Below are 16,006 nucleotides of genomic sequence, written 5' to 3'. Positions count from 1 at the left end.
CAACTGGGTAAAGGATATGTGAAATCTCTCTGTCTTATTTCCTGAAAGTGGATGTAAATCTAGTTACCTCAAAATAAAAAGTTTAACAAGGGATCTGAATTATAAATGATAATGAACATGGTAATTTTTCCAAAATGAAGACTGAACGTTAGGTAAAATGTATTTATTAAGTCAGGATTAATGAAAACATAGTTTCATATGTTGTCTAAAAACTCTCGACCTAATGAGTGTTATCAGAAACAGTTTACTCTGGGGGCACCTGGGTGGCTCAGTTGGTTAAACATCCCACTTTGCCTCAGGTCACGATCTCACAGTTGGTGAGTTCGAGCCCCACCTCAGGCTCTGTGCTGACAGCTCAGAGCCTGGAGCCTGCTTCGGATTCTGTGTCTTCCTCTTTCTCCCCCACTCCCCTGCTCATTATCTCTCTATCTCTCTCTCAAAAATAAACATTAAAAAAAGAAAGAAGGAAAGACAGAAAGAAAGAAAGAAAGAAAGAAAGAAAGAAAGAAAGAAAGAAAGAAAGAAAAACAGTTTACTCTGTAATAAGCTAAATTCATATCATAGGGCCTACTAATAGATTTTGTTAATTTGGTTACAGTCAGAAATTCTTTACTACACATACTTTCAATTATCCCCATCCATGCAAATGTGTAACTGATTATGTATTATTTATACTTAATGAGAGAGAAGAGAATCACTGTCTCGTATTTTTAAATATCCCTCCTAGCTTTATATCTCTCTGAACTTTCAGTTACCAAAAAGAAAGTGACAGAACCCCAAAGATATATGATTCTTCTCTTACTGTGGTTCAAAACTTCTTCTAATTTCCTCCATTTTATTTCATGTATTATTGCAAGCTAGATATCAATTCTGTTTTTTTTTCAATTCTGTTTCATCTGCTAGTATTACAGACAGAAAATGTAATTTGTCTAAGAGTACTGCAAATGAAAAAATGATATTACTATCTCATGGGGGCTTCTTATAAATTTAGCTACATGAATGATATTAATAAAATTAATAAATTATAGATAATTGTTTGCTATAGCTAACAAAAATGTATAGCATTCTTATAATTTGTTAAAACACATTACTAACAACTTACTAAAAATGGTTGGCGCTCCATTAGTGTAGAAGATTAAAACAAATACTTAACCCAGTAATGGAGAGTCATGGGTAACAGATTTATAAGGAAGTATGTCTAAAAAAAGAAATTGTGCAAAAACACAGTTAAGACATCAGAAAGGACTGGTGGGGAATACCAAGTGGGAGAAATGCAGAAATAACCTGCTCGCATGTTCAAAGAAGTAAAATTAAATTCATTTTTTTTCAAAGCAGTTTTCACTAAGAGAACACAAAATTACCATTTTGACAGAAAGCATTTATCTAAAGGAATATTATAGACATCTGCACATGGCAAAGAAAATGAAAATGCTTTGGCTACAGTGAGAATTTTTCTTTTGTTGTCATGTAAATAATCTTTGGCAAAAAACTATGATGGTAGCATTGAAACAAATGTGTATTTAAATATGGATGTTTAGTGATGAAAATGGTATAGTTATTTTCTGATAAAGCACATAAACAGAGAACATTACTCAAATTGAACATTAAGTACAGAGATGGAGTGATATCTTTGCACACATTTGTAACAAATATTCTGATTATGAATGTTTTAATCCTTTTAAAAGCATGCCAATTGCAAATCAAACCTTTGCGGTTTCCTCCGTCATCCCTTTTCAATAGTCTCTATTCCAAAATTTTATCATGGGGTGCCATTTTAAATCTTTCTAGTGGAACCAACTCACAAGAAAACTCGGGCATTTTTCATAATAATGTATTATTTTCTTATTTTTGTGTTAAGTTTATGTTCATTTGTTAAAGTAATCCAAATATCATAAAACTATTTGAAATTCTCTCCATTTCCAATTTTTTTTTCATGTATGTTTTTTTTAATTTTGGGTTTTTAAATAAGTCAGCATCGGGCCTTCCATTCTCAGGCTTTAGCATATATATTTTTTAAAATACAGTATCGTAATAGTGCCGTATGCTGAGAGATGGGAGCAATACTTGTGCTGAGCATAGCATAACAGGTAGACTTGTCAAATCCCCATGTTATGCACTTGAAACTGATGTAACATTGTCAACTATCCCTTAATTAAATTTTTTAGTAAAAAATAAATACCATTATATTTTACTGAACAATCTCTAAGCACAAGTACATAAATCTAACTTATGAGTCCTATAAAAACATATTCAAAATAGTTATAAATACATATAAGGGTTTAATACTTAATCAGAGAAGGATATTCTTTTCCATGTTATCCATTCATATAGCTTGACTAAAATACACTTATTTGGGGGGCACCTGGGTGGCTCAGTCAGTTAAACGACCACCTCTTGATTTCAGCTCAGGTCATGGTCTCATAGTTCATGAGTTTGAGCCCCATGTCAGGCTCTGCAGTTACAGTGTGGAACCTGCTTCAGATTCTCTCTGCCTCCTCCCCCACTCTCTCTCTCTCTCTCTCTCTCCTCTCTCTCTCTCTCTCAAAATAAATAATCTTTAAAAATGCATTTATTTCTTTTTTTAAATTTTTTTAAATGTTTATTTATTTTGGGGAGAGAGACAGAGCACAAGTGGGGGAGGGGCAGAGAGAGAAGGAGACACAGAATCCAAAGTAGGCTTCAGGCTCTGAGGTGTCAGTACTGAGTCCGATGTGGGGCTTGAACTCATAGACCACAAGAACATGACCTGAGCCAAAGTCGGACACTTAACCGACAAAGCCACCCAGGTGCCCTCCCAACATACACTTAGTTCAACCATAATAATGAAAAGTCCTTATATATTTGTCCCCGCTTTAAACTTTCATTGTCTCAACAGATGAAATATTTTGTATGCCTCTAATCCTATCCCTGCCTTGTATTTGGAGAACACCCGCTGTCATTGAAATATCCTTAATCAATGATTACTTTAAACTTGCTCCGAAAGAACAACAATTGCCAGTTTTCTCTCAAGTTACAGGAAGTGTGTTAGACAAGGCTCTCAGCAGGGGACTACATGCCTTTTCAGTTGGCTTATACCAGTCTCTTACCAAATCCTTCCCCCAGTTTTAATACGTATACAGACTCTAATGGAAGAAATGACGTCAATAATAAGGTGAAATGCCATCTATGAAATACAATCATTTTATTCAGTGTCCAGAAGACAAAGCTCCAGTTGGAAGTGGAAAGCAAGAGTATTATCTCTGCTTGTAAAATCCTGAACGATAACGAGGTTTTCCTACTAAAAGATAAACTCGGGACTGAAATTGACTCTTTCTGTAGAAAATACCCAAAGAACAAAGCGTGTTCACACAGGGAGAAATCAAGCCTGATTATACCCTCTAAATTGAAAGGGGGAAAAAATTCCAAATCCTGCACAAAGAAAGCATGCGGTCAGATATGTACAACTGCTGGCAAAAACAATTCAATCGACCATTCGTCCTAAGATGTTTGTGTGACTTCTGAGAAACAGGGTGCTTTTCTCACAAAGATTAAGTTGCGTCCACTGTGAGTGGTACCAGCTAGTCATACACTGACGTGTCATAGAGGACAGACAGGAGCTAAGACCAATACAAAAGGAGGAAGAAAAAAAAAAAGGAAGCGTTGATGATCAAACAGCTAGTTGTTCGCAGTGATTTCTTTTTTAAATCTCCTTTTACAACTAAGCAATAGGATGACTTCTAACAATGAGCAACAAAAGTAGTGCAGAAAATTGTTTACCTTGAAACAAAAAAAAGATCACTCATTTCAAAGCAAAACTGCGGTACACAGCATTCTACAGCAAGACTCAAATAACCATGTAAGCATTAAAGAAGAATTCCTTTGCACAATAGGAAGAAAAAAATATCAGCTAGAGAGTTCTACTTTTGGCCTAGTATGGCTAAGCATGTATTAAAGGCATGAGGGGGAGAAAAATTAAAAAGCAGAGACCAGCAATATTTGACAAGAGCTAAATTCTTTAATCCAGTTCCTGTAAGATCCCATTTAGATTTCCACATGAGACATAAACAGCCTTGGAAACGGTTTTCAAGAATCATCAGGTTTACAAAATTTATGTACAGCTTGCAAAATTTGCATTGACCAAGTCCACATGTATCAATTCATATTTACCTCCTTTATCCTGTCAACCAGTTCTAACTATATAGTTTCTTATGTAGTTAAAAAATAATCAAGGACAGTTTACGTGCCGGTAGACAGTAAATTAAAACTGTTTTATTATTACATCATACACCAATTATGGCATGTACATATACATATTTGTACATATGGATGTGTACATGTATATATGCACTGATGTATCAGAATTTGTACACAAATGCAGTGTAACATATTACATGCATATGTAAAATGTGCATTAATATGTCTGTATATATTTATAGTTTGTATATAGCTAAATATATCCAGTTTTTATATATCTGGTTTGTACATTCTTTTTATACATATATATATGAGTACATGTGTGTATATGTAGGTATATGCATGTATACACAGAGAGAGAGAGAAAGAAAAATAGGCAGAGAGGCAAAATATATTTATTTCTTCATTTAGTAAGACGCTTATCAAACTTTCCTATAGATAATCATCTTACCAATATAACATTTAATTTTCAAGTAGTGACTAAAGCTGTAGATATTTATTCTCTTGCTTCCTGATTGGTTATATATTATAAATAAATATTTGCATTATTTACAGATGATCTCTTCCAACACCACATAATGAAAAATATTAAGACAAATAGGGAATAAAAATGATGAAACAATATTTTGAACTAGGTTTGGTAAAGTTTTCTGGATCAATTTCTCTTCTCTCACTGTACTGTGAATATAGTATATCTCCATTAAAAAAACTAAACTTCAGCCATATAATTATCTACTATCTTGAGAGAGTCTAAGGTTCTAAATTTATACCAAAACTCGTTTGAAATTTGAAACTTCTATAAGTAGAAAGGCAATAAGGTGAATAGAATCTCAAAGGAAACTTTTAGCAATCAAAATAATTTATTAACAATAGATAATATAAAAGATACATTCTCCAGATTACTTAGGTACATTTAGTATATTACAATACTAATTTTGAGACAGATGGTTAAGACTACTATCAACCAAGTGGATAAAGTTGGATTAAGAGGAGATGAAAAATCCTTTAAAATATTTATTATAAATATTTAAAAATTGCTATGAACACATAAAGGAACCAAGCTGATCAAAAATAACATCTAGAATTTGAAGACTGACCTTGGGATAGCTAATATTCTAAATACTTGAATGGCTTAATGCCATTAATGCCATAGATGCCATAGAACTCTCCATCTAAGTATGGTGGCAACCTCTGAATTTAGTCTGGACATATTTGGACTGAACAATCTGACTAGTTTGCACATACATGTATGCCTCTGAAAACATCAATGTAGTCAAAACAATAAACATGTCCTCACCTCCAAAGTTGCCTCACATCCCTCAGAGTTTCTCTCTCCCATCGCTTCTTGCTCGGCCATGCACAACCAATTACTGATTCGCTATCTGTCACAACTCCATCAGTCTTTTGTACTGCATCCTTCCTAAAGTCACTTCCTACTTAGTACTTTTGTAGATTCCATATGATTTTCTATATAAATGATCACTTTTGAAGTACATAAAGACAAGTTTACTTCTTTATTTCCAATCTGAATGACACTTATTTATGTTAATTGCTTTATCGTACCGACTAGAAGCCCCAGTACAATTTTTACAAGTGGAGACAGCAAACACACTAATCTTAGGAGGAAAACAATTAATGTTTCCTCATTAAGGATGACATTAGCTGTAGGATTTTTCGACATCCTTTATAAGATTGAGAAACTTTTCTTCTTAGTTTGCTAAAACATTTTTTTTATCATGAAAGGGATTTTTTCTTCAGCTTTATACATTGTTGAATTTTATTGTCTGAAGTTTTCGCCTTTTTTTGCATTTATATACATGAGGAATTTTGATATATACATTTTTTCTTGGAATATCTCCATCTCGTTTTGGTATGAAAGTAATGCAGTTTGCACATAATGAATTGAGTTAGATTGCTTCCTCTTCAATTCTGGGGGGGACGTTTGGCTAAAATTGGTACTATTTGGGAGACATTGTAGTGAGACACTACTTCAGCCAAGAGGTTTTGTTATTTTTTTTGTTTGTTTGTTAAAAATTTTAAGCTATAAATTCAGTGTATCTCATAGGTATAGTGCTATTCAGATTACTGATTTATTCTTGGATGGACTTTGGTAATTTGTCTCCTGCAAGAAACTTGTCCATTTTATAAAAAAAAAAATATAGGTATTTGAATGTTTTTAAAGATTTCTATATTATGCTTTGTAATATTAGAATATGTAGTAAAATCACTTGTTTCATTCTTATTTTTTAATGATTTATTTATTTTTGAGAGAGGGAGCAGAAGCAGGGGAAGGTCAAAGAGAGAGGGGGACAGAGGACCCGAAGCAGGCTCTGTACTGACAGCAGTGCGCCCAATGCAGGGCTCGAACTCACAAACTGTGAGACCTGAGCCAAGGTCCATGCCTAACCAACTGAGCCACCCAGGCACCCCATCTTTCATTATTAACATTGATGATTCATACACTTTCTCTGTTTTTTCTTGATCAGTCTGGCCAGACAGTTATCAATATTATTGATTTTATTTTAAAGAACCAAGTTTTGATTTCATTAAGTTTCTCTATTTTTTGTGTAGGTTTTGTTTTCAGTTTCACTGATTTTCACTCTGATCTTCAATTTAATTGTATTGAGTATTTTGGTTTTGTTTACTCTTTTTTTTTTCTTGCTTTTAAATTAGATGCCTAGGTCAATGATTGGAGACTTCTTTTATTCTGTTAGGTGTTTAGTGTTATAAATTTCCCTCTAGCGGCATCTGAATGGCCCAGTCAGTTAAGTGTCTGACTCTTCATTTTGGTTCAGGTCATGATCTCATGATACATGGGTTTGAGCCCTGAGTCAGGCTCTGCTCTGACAGTGCAGTGCCAGCTTGGCACTTGTTCTCTCCCTCTCTCTCTGCCGTTCCTCCACTCATGCTCTATCAATCTCTCTCTCAAAATAAATACATATTTTTTAAAAAATTAAAAAAATAGGGGTGCCTGGGTGGCTTGTTTGTTTAAGCATCAGACTTTGGCTCAGGTCACGATCTGGCGGTTCTTGAGTTTGGCCCTGGGATGGGCTTGGTGCACACTTCACAGCCTGGAGCCTGCCTCCGATTCTGTGTCTCCCTCTCTCTCTGCCCCTCCCTTGCTCACAATCTGTGTTTCTCTCTGAAAAATAAATAAACATTAAAAATTTTTTTAAATAAATAAAAAAAATAATTTTCCCTCTAATTTCTACTTTACCTGTATCACATAAATTTTGATATGTTGTGTTTTCAATTTCATTACATTCAAAAATACTTTCTAACTTCCCTTTGAGTTCTTTGACGTATGGGTTAGTCTTCATTTTTCTGAAGAAAAATCTTCAGAAACCAGCCCACTTAGGTATAAACAAGAACATTTTAAAGAAATCTCCTCATTCAATACAATAATAACTCTGTGTCCTCTTGCAAAAGGCAGAGAGCTCAAAATGATCTTTTTCACTGTTTAAATAATTTTGTCTGAAACTTGCTCTATGAATTGTCATCAATTAAAGTGCCTCAGATGCTAAGCTTCTGCCCAATTAGCAACTGTGTGTGAGTTTACCATAGACATAACTTGATAACACTGCGTTTTCCCAAACAACTCATTACAAGGTAACGGGGTAATCTGACCTTTAAGGTGCTTTCCCATCCTGAGATTTTTAAAAGGCTGTGATTTCCTCAGGTACACACAAACCTCACTGAAAGTTTAAAGGATTTTAGTAAGTCTTATTCAAATTCATGGAAAAGGCTAAATGCTGAGTTCTGAATGGTTCACGCAAATGGATTTATATGCTAATGTTACCAGAGATGTAGCCAGTCTGTATTTATTGACTTGATGGCTATTGTCTACCATAGACTTTTCTAAAATATTCCTTACCATATTATCTAAGAAGTACAAACTGTAAAGGCCATTGAGGTTCAGAATTTATCTATATGTGGGTGTGTTTGTCCCATTAGCTTAGGAAATGATCATCTGAAGGCTTACCAGGCCTCTTGGAACACAATGTCTCTCCTTGAATTCACCTCCCAAACATTAAAATAAAGATACCGTCACCTGGTTTCCTTGCCTCGGTGAGGATTCTACAAACACTCAGTATTTGGGCACACTACCTTTATTTATGTCTTTTCCCAGGGCTTCTTTCGCTAACTGTTCATATTTTTCTTCCTTTGTTATGTTGTGCCCCGTGGCATAGCTCAGTCAATCAATTATTGCAGTCAGGGCTGATGCTGCAGGATTCAAACAAAAGCCCACCAGCAACAAAGAAACAATGGCAAGAGCAAGCTGTGGTCTGTGTCACTAGATCAGCTGATCAGTCCATGACTGAATTGTTTTTAAATGTATGTCAATTCAAGAACAGGGCTCAGAGTTATATCTGAGGCATGAAAGAGAGGGGGAGGTGTGATTCCAAAACAGTTGTCTTCATAACAGTGCAGAGCTGACCTTGCATTTAAAGATAGAGGATGGGAGAAAGCTATATGAAAGTGTGAACGGTATGAATAAGTGCTGTTTATAGGGAGCTGTTTTAATACTCTTGCTAAAGCTGAACAATAGAAAGAGACAAAGCTCTGAAAAATGCATGCCTTTCCCTGTGATTGATCCCTTTATCTTTCGATTCCTCTCCAGATAATAAAACGCATTTACAGGGCAAACAAGCATCAGTGCCTTTATTTTCCCCAAATATGAGATATATCTTCCTTATTTAGAAAGTTGCTATTAGAGCATTTGCTATAGCATATTTCTGCCCCATCCCTAAATGCACCCCTGTTTAAAAATAAAGAATTTGACGTTTTGAAGTGAAAATCTGGAATTCCTTATAGAAATCTTTTTGTTTTGTTTGTTTTTGGAATTAATGAACTCATTCTTGGCACAAAGGTACCTGGACTGATGCTAAAAATAAAATAGACTTTGAAGTGAAACAGACCTTGTTTCAAACGTAGATGACACTAGGAAAAAACCCAGGACAATTGCCAGATGAAAATAAATGCTCAGCTTACATCAATTCCCATACTCCCCCCCGCCCCAACTTTTAACCATGTTATTTCTAAATTTCTCTAGGACAACATAATTGCATAATAGCAATACATTGTATCTTAAATACACATTTAAGGAAAATACACATTGAATATCGACATTGTAGCAGAGAGTAGAATAAATGCTTCCACCCACTGTGTCACTGGCTTCTCATCATGACTCTTCAAGGTGCCCCCACCCCCCTCACCCCTTGCTTAAGGAAACTCCATTCTAGAGTTCTTAATAACACACTGACTGCATGTGGTTGTATGTGACAAACAGGTTTGGTTAAATCCAAGGATTTTTTGTTGCTGTTGCTGTTGCTTTTCATGGGTGGTCTTCAAATGGTAGGGCGAGTTAGAATCAACTCCAGGGGTTGAAAGAAAACAGGCTGCTGGGCCCAGGCCCCAGAGTTTCTACTCACTGTGTCTAGATAGGGCCCCATGAGTTTGCATTTCTAACAGGTTCCCAGGAGGGGACCACACTTTGGAAACCACTGCTCTATACTGTGCTGCCTCTCATTGGAAAGATGTACTTGGGGTAGGCCACACTTTACTACCAACAAGATTTGCTACTCAAGGTAAAATACTTGAGGGACACCTGGGTGGCTCAGTTATTGCTGGATACTGTGCCTTTGTATAAATATACCAGAATGCATTGACCTAATCTTGTGTTAATATACATTTTGTGTTGTGTTGTTTCCATTTTTTTTTTCTTTTACTGTTATTACACACAAAGGTGTGCTGAACATCCTTGGTAAAAGTGTTTATGAATAAATATAAATTTTAATTTTCTTTGGAAATTATCACCTGGAAATTATTACTTTGGGGACTCTTGATTTCAGCTCAGGTCATGATTTCACAGTTCATGAGATCAAGCCCCATGACAGCATGGAGCCTACTTGGGATTCTCTCTCTCTCTCTCTCTCTCTCTCTCTGCCCCTCCCTCACTTGCTACCCCTCAAAATAAATAAACATTGAAAACAAAGAGAAGATAAAATACTTGAGAATCATTTTAAAGATGAAATACTATATGGTGATGAGTTAAAATTTTTCAAGTTCTTGATTTTTAGACATGTAGAAATCACATGCTATGGGGATTAAAATAATGAATAAAATATAATCCATGGCCTCCAAGAGCTCATCAGCTAGTTGAGATTACATCCAAAGATAAATACTTAAATTTATCATTAGCAAGGCAAACACAATGAATCCTTCAGACTTTTAAAAAATGTACTCTGGGAATAAGTAGGAAATTCTATTTTAAAACAGCAAGTTATTACCTTCAATTTCCTTTACCCTTGAATCGCTTCCTCCCTCTGCCTCTTGCTTTCAGATAAAACTAAATTTATTCTATTTACCATGGCTACTTCTTCAAATCCCACTTCCATCTATTAAAAAATAAAATTCAGCTGAATAAATTGGATAATTTAATAGGCTTTACTCTACAACTCAGGAATTGGGCAGCATCTCATCTAGCAAGCTGGAAGGAACTCCAAGTAGCTATACAAACTGGAAGGGATAAGGAAAGAGCAGATTACCTCAGCTACCTTTGGGGAATAAGGAGGGCCTATGAGGCAGTGCCTCACTGGTGCTGACCAGAAAATTCCAAACTGACAGGTTAAGAGTACATTCCCGGGGAAAGCTGAAGCTGAATTAGGTTAGGTATTGAGCCTTGGTTTGGTGATGCGGGCTTAGCGCTAGTGACTCTATTTTGGACCTTTTCTTCCTTTTTAACACACTGAATCACAAAATAAGGCTTCCACATCAAAACAGTGAAACTGCAGGGGAAGAATTCACCCATAGCCTTCTAACTACAAAATCTGAAGGTCCAAAAACAGCCCTTATGTTTCTGAGGCACCAGGCACATTGTTGATCATTCTCTGCCCTGAAAGCACCCTTAACCCAGGGAACCCCATCCTGTCCTTTGTTCCTCCCACTCTCAGACCTTTACACTCACCTCTCTTTGTTTCTCAAAGCCTCTTCTGTCTCATCTAACCTTTAAATTTGTTGTTCCCGGAGTTTCGCCCTAAGCTCTTTTCTCATATCTTATAAGACTTTCTCCATGTCACAAAGGAGTGATTTTTATTAAAATGAGACTCTACACCTTACTTCTCCTTCAAAAAAATCCACTGAATCCCATTTGCCCTAAGGCAAGTAAGGCTTCTCATCATGTGGCCTGATTAATTTTCCATGTGATATCTTGCTTCTCTTTTACTTGCTCATTGTCCATCTCCATAGATTCATTATTTCACTGGCTATTTTTAACTTAAGATACACATAATTGAGTGTGATTAACTCATTTCATGGGCACACAAGACTTCTTTCCTTTTCTCTGTCTTCCACACCTGTGATACTCTCCTGCCATCTTGATGCTTTTTTCCTCCTTGATTTTTCTCATGCCAACAGACATACACACTAAAGAATTTAGCACATTCTTACATATGGTTAGTACAATATATATTAACACTTGAAGATCATGCACTCTTTTTACGTGGTATTAGGTGAGCATATTCATTATTCTATTCATTATCATTCTTAGTCCTAATTTGCTTCACTTAGGGTTAAGAACTTGAAATTTACTTGTTTTTCTACATATAATTCTACTTCATTTATTTTGTAACAAATTTCTCTACTTTTAAGTTATGCTTAATAGCCATGGCTTAGTATTCCTAATGTAGACAACTTTCTTTATTGTTGAAACGCTTCCTTCAAGATTGCTATTTTCAAAAACAGACTTTTTTTGTGATGAAAATTCTAAAGCATTTTCACTCAGAGAATATTTACTTCACTCTCATATTTACATAGGAATTTAGCCATATATAATAATCTATGTTTAAATTTTCCTTGAAATTTTGAAAAAAATTACTCCATTGTCTTCATTTTAATCTATTTTTATTTTTAATCTATTTTTAATCTATATTTAAATAAATATAAACTAAGTAAATCTATAAATAAATATAGATTAAAAATATATAAATTTAATATATATTTATATTTAATATATTAAATTATATAATTTGTGTATAATATCAAATAATTATATAATATATATTATACTACATACAACTTAAACATTTTATATATTATATTAAAGTATAATATGTTTTATATCATATACATATTACATATTAAATACATACAAGGATGCAAGGCTTTGTATACTTTATCACTTATTTATTTTTTATTTTTCTGATATTTTTATAAATGGTATTAGCTGTGTAAGCCAAGTGGCTTGCATTTTTACTACATTTTATATTTCTGAGACCTTTATATATATAGATGCATTTCATTTATTTTCAGTTCTGTGTAGCATTCTTTGTAGGACTACTGTTAAATGCATTATTCTCCTATTGGTAACATCTTGTTTTGAGGAGTTGTGTTTTGCTTCAATTTGTTTTTACAAACAATGCTGCCATGAATATTCTTTGGTATGTCTTCTGGTGCACATGCTGAAGTTTTCTCCAGGGTAAATTCCTAGGATGGATTCCTGGAATATTGTCTATGCTCATCTTCAGCTTTATGAGACTGTACTAATTTATTTTTCAAAGTGATTGTTCTAATTTATATTCTCATTAGCAGTCTTAGTTTCTCTACATCCTCATCAAAATTTTATATTCTTGACATTTTATTTTTTGCCAATTTGATGATGAAATTTCATTTTATTGTAGTTTTTCAATACCAATTTGCCAGTTAATATTTTTTAACACTTTTGGTGGAAGACATTCATATATCCTCTTCTTTGAAGTGCCTGTCAAAATATTTTGACCATTAGTTGGTTTATCTTTTGCTTTGCCATGTGTATGAATTATTTTTATATCTTCTGTAATAGTTTATTATATATGATATAGATTATAATCTATTGTAGATATATATTTGCGTGGGTGTGGGTGTGTGTGCACACTACACAGATATCTTCTTCAACTTTGTGATTAACTTTTAGTGTTCTGATTAATAGATTGTTTTTCATTTTAATGCAAGGAAAAGGCTCAAACTTTTAACTTATGCTTTAGGCTCTCTGTATCTTGTTTAAAGAAGTCATTTCCCCACTCCAAGATTATACAGTCTCCATGTTGTCTTCTGTAACCTCTGAAGTTATAATTCCACATTCAAATCTTTAGTCTTTTGGAAATAATAATAAAATTGGGATGATATAAGGATCTGATAAGTTTCTTAAGAAGTTCAGCATAAACCTACCTGACCTAACCATTCAACTACTAGGCATTTACCTAAGAGAAAAGAAAGCATACATCCATACCAAAACTTATACATGAAAGTTCATAGCAGCTTTATTTATAATAAAAACGAAATTGGAAGCACCTGGATATTCATCAAAAGATCAATGGATGAACAAATTATGGTATATCCATATAATGGAATATTATTCATCAATAAAACAATGAACTATTGATACATGCAACAATGTGGATGGAGCTATATATAATTGTGTTGATGATAGTATACAGACAAAAAAAGATCATATACAATACTGCCCCAGTTATATAAAATTCTAGAAAGCGCAAATTTATGAATACTGACAGAAAATAGATCTATAGTTGCTTAGGAGTAAGTATGGAAGATATAGAAGGGATGGATTACATAGACACTTTTGAGGGTGATGGATATGTTTACTAAGGACCTCACAGCTATATACATATGTCCATGGTACTTTGGTACCACATGGTACCTTGTATTATATGCAGTTTACAATATGTCATTTATACCTCATTATAATATAGCAAAAAAAACCCAAAAAACAAAAAACCAACCCAAACACTCACAGTAAAATATTGAATGTTTTTACCCGGAAATTGAGGTTAAAACAAGATGCCCAGTCTTATGACTTCTATTCAGAATTGCACTGCTAATATAGCCAATGGCAATAAGGGAAGAAAAGGAATTAAAAGTTCTCAATGCAACTCAGTGAAAAAAGCAAAGTCTTTTCATTACATCGTGCTAGATCAACTAGACAGCAATATGGAGGAAACACCCAAATTTTGACCATTATTTACACTACACACAAACATGAATTTAGAGAGCTTAATCAATTAATCTAACCAATTGGTTCATTCAGTTGAGTGCTTAATTAGATTAATTGATTTGAGGTAGTCCTAAAATTTAAAAGGTGAAGTATAAAGCACCTGGAAGAAAACATAGTAGAATAGCTTTGTGATCTCATTGTAGGGAAAATTTCTTAAGGAAAATGACCTAAAAAAAATTAACTAAAAATTTAAAAATTTGTAAACTTCCCTTCATTAATATTTTTGTAATTTTTTTAAAGTTTATTTATTTTTGAAAGAGAGAGAGAGAGAGAGCATGAATGGGGGAGGTACAGAGACAGAAGGAGACACAGAATCTGAAGCAGACTCCAGGCTCGGAGCGGTCAGCACAGAGCCTGATGTGGAGCTCGGACTGTGAACTGCAAGATCATGACCTGAGCTGAAGTCAGACACTTAACCAACTGAGCCACGCAGTCTCCCCCTGCTCTTCAGTAATATTAATAATGTCTGCTTTTGGCTTTCTGCACATGGATACCGTTGAGTAAGCATAGTTAAGTCTGCCTTCCCGCCACCATCGTGTCTAAATCAAACTTTACCAAAGAGCATAAGCAGCTGTGGAAGCTCTTCACTGAAGGTTTGAGCTTTGAAACAACCCATAAGAGTCTAAGGAGCCATTCCGAGCAATGGGGAATGCTTGCTGACTGTGTGGTAATGAGAAATCCAAACACCAAGTGCTCCAGAGTTCTTTGGATTTGTCACATATGCCACTGTGGGAGAGGTGGATGCAGCCATGAATGCAAGGCCACACAAGGTGGATGGAAGAGTTGTAGAGCCAAAGAGGGCTGTCTCAAGAGAAGATTCTCAAAGACCCGGTACTCAAGTAACTGTGAAAAACATTTTTGTTGGTGGCATTAAAGAAGACACTGAAGAACATCATCTAAGAGATTATTTTGAACAGTATGGGAAAATTAAAGTGATTGAAATCATGACTGACAGAGGCAGTGACAAAAAGAGAGGCTTTGCTTTGGTAACATTTGATGAGCATGACTCTGTAGATAAGATTGTCGTTCAAAAATACCATACTGTGAATGACCACAACTGCAAAGTCAGAATAGCTCTAGCAAGAGATGGCTAGGGTTTAATTCAGCCAAAGAGGTTGAATAGTTCTGGAAACTTCAGTGGTGGTCATGGAGGTGGTTTTCGCGGGAAGGCAACTTGGGTCATGAAGGAAACTTCAGTGGGTAAGGTGGCTTTGGCGGCAGTTGAAGTGTTGGTAGATATGGTGGCAGTGAGGATGGCTATAATGGATTTGGTAGTAAGCAGCTTTGGAGGTAGCAGAAGCTATAATGTTATTGGCAATTACAGCAGTCCATGTTCACATTTTGGACCCATGAAAGGAGGAAATTTTGGAGGCAGAAACTCTGGCCCCTATGGTGGTGGAGGCCAATACTTTGCCAGACCATGAAACCAAGGTGGCTGTGGTGGTTCCAGCAGCAGCAGTAGCTGTGGCAGTGGCAGAAGGTCTTAATTACTGCCAGGAAACAAAGCTTAGCAAGAGAGAGGAGAGTCAGAGAAGTGGCACGGAAGCGACAGGTTACAACAGATTTGTGAACTCAGCCAAGCACAATGGCGGCAGGGACTAGCTGCTACCAAGGAGACATGTTTTAGACAACACTTGTGTGTATGGGCAAGGAACTTGGCTGTATTTATGACTAACTATGTAACAAGTTATTTTAATTTTTATTCTGTGGAAAGTGTAAAGCATTCCAACAAAGGGTTTAATTAATTAATTAATTTTTTTGGCACCCATGTTGTTGATTGCTAAA

General features: G+C 35.1%; 1 pseudogene; it reads left to right on the top strand.

Moving 5' to 3' along the window:
• Positions 1–13,752: 13,752 nt before the first annotated feature.
• Positions 13,753–15,732, top strand: LOC128776978 (heterogeneous nuclear ribonucleoprotein A1-like; annotated as a pseudogene).
• The last annotated feature ends 274 nt before the right edge of the window (positions 15,733–16,006 follow it).

This window comes from Panthera pardus, unplaced genomic scaffold (assembly GCF_024362965.1).
Source record: "Panthera pardus isolate Hobbes unplaced genomic scaffold, ASM2436296v1 HiC_scaffold_15, whole genome shotgun sequence".
Taxonomy (NCBI): domain Eukaryota; kingdom Metazoa; phylum Chordata; class Mammalia; order Carnivora; family Felidae; genus Panthera; species Panthera pardus.
The sequence above is the reverse complement of the archived record's forward strand: the minus strand, read 5'-3'. Positions and strand labels throughout refer to the sequence as shown.